The sequence below is a fragment of the Chlamydomonas reinhardtii genome, chromosome 4 (assembly GCF_000002595.2).
Source record: "Chlamydomonas reinhardtii strain CC-503 cw92 mt+ chromosome 4, whole genome shotgun sequence".
Taxonomy (NCBI): Eukaryota; Viridiplantae; Chlorophyta; class Chlorophyceae; order Chlamydomonadales; family Chlamydomonadaceae; genus Chlamydomonas; species Chlamydomonas reinhardtii.
Window position 1 is genome coordinate 33,550 of NC_057007.1, and position 523 is coordinate 34,072.

General features: G+C 66.9%; 1 protein-coding gene across 1 annotated transcript in view; it reads right to left on the bottom strand.

Moving 5' to 3' along the window:
• Positions 1-523, bottom strand: part of CHLRE_04g214097v5 (uncharacterized protein) — an 11,766-nt gene that overhangs the window by 4,510 nt on the left and 6,733 nt on the right. The window lies entirely within an intron of this gene.

A 523-nucleotide genomic window follows, 5' to 3' on the forward strand; every position in this document is an offset into this window, starting at 1 on the left:
ACACCTGCACCTGCGCACCCCATCACCTGCGGCTCTGGCGCTGCACACGCCCCAGCCCCACGGCCCCGCCGACGAGCGCTGCTGCAGGACAGGGCTTCGAGAGGCCGCAGAGGTGAGGGGCGGCGGCGCGTGGGGGGATGGGAAGCAGGCGTGGAGGATGCAGGCCGTCGCGGGAGATGCAGACCGCTGCGAGGTCTGGGGTTGGGGTGTTCAGGCGTGGAGGGCGGGGGAGGAGGGGAGGCCGGCGGGGGGAAGGCAGCGCTGGTACGTCTGACGTACGTGTGTGTGTGTGTGTGTGTGTGTGTGTGTGTGTGTGTGTGTGTGTGTGTGTGTGTGTGGGTGTGTGGGTGTGTGTGTGGGTGTGTGATCCCATCCTCACTCCTTTACCCGCCGCCGCTCATTCTCTTACGTGTGCCCTTCTTGTGCTCCTGCTCTTCCCCTGCACCTCCTCAGCCCGCGCCGCCCGTACCTGCCACTAGGTTCGCCTGCGCCGCTGACGCACTGGCGTATCCAGTTTCACTGG